A 901-nucleotide genomic window follows, 5' to 3' on the forward strand; every position below is an offset into this window, starting at 1 on the left:
CTGTAACAATTTGATTTCTAGCGCATTTACGGGTTTGCCCCCACTATATTTTAGCACACCCGGCTGTAAGGGAACAGAAATAGGTTTGCAATCAGCTAATCCGAACGTTGCTAATGCTTCCTCTATATACTGACTTTGATGGAGCCAAAGCAGGCGGTTAGGCCTGTCCCTTATAATCTGAACGCCTAAAAAATAGGCTGCAGGGCCCCTGTCTTCCAATGCGTATATTTTGTTAAAACGGGCTTTTAAATCCTGAATATATTGCAATTTAGGACCTATTAGCAGGCAATCGTCAACAAAAGTAACAATGAAATGCTTGGATTTAGCATTATAAAAGACAGCTGGATCAGAGATTAGCGGCTTAAAACCTTCTGTAAAAAGTAGGCTTTTTAGCTTTGTTTGCCATTCTCTTGGGCCCTGTTTCAGACCGTATAGCGCCTTTTCCAACAGTATAACTTGCATTTCCTTTGGATTATAGCCCATTTGCACTAAAATTTTAGCGGTAGTAGGGCTGCAAGATCTAGCCCAATCGCTAAAACCCTCTGGAATTTGCAAATAAATATCTACGTCGGTAAGGTCACTATTTAAAAACGCACCGATAAAATCGATTTGTTCTATTTCCCAATTTTGTGCATTAGCTATAGCCAATAATATACGCCAGGTGGGCGGTATACTAGTGCTAGCAAAAGTCTCGATATAATCTAGGCCTTCGACCTGTAAAAACCCCCTAACAACAAGCCTGGCTTTATACTTTATAGGCTTATTATTTTCATCCTTTTTTAATTTAAACACCGGCCGGGTAGAGATTAGTCTACGGCCTGTATGCATTTTAATTTTAGGGATAAAACGGAAGGTTTTTGCAGTAACGATCTGGTCGAATTCAGACGCTAAAGCTGCTAAC

The sequence above is a fragment of the Pyricularia oryzae genome (assembly GCF_000002495.2).
Source record: "Pyricularia oryzae 70-15 unplaced genomic scaffold supercont8.8_11, whole genome shotgun sequence".
In the NCBI taxonomy this organism is placed as follows: domain Eukaryota; kingdom Fungi; phylum Ascomycota; class Sordariomycetes; order Magnaporthales; family Pyriculariaceae; genus Pyricularia; species Pyricularia oryzae.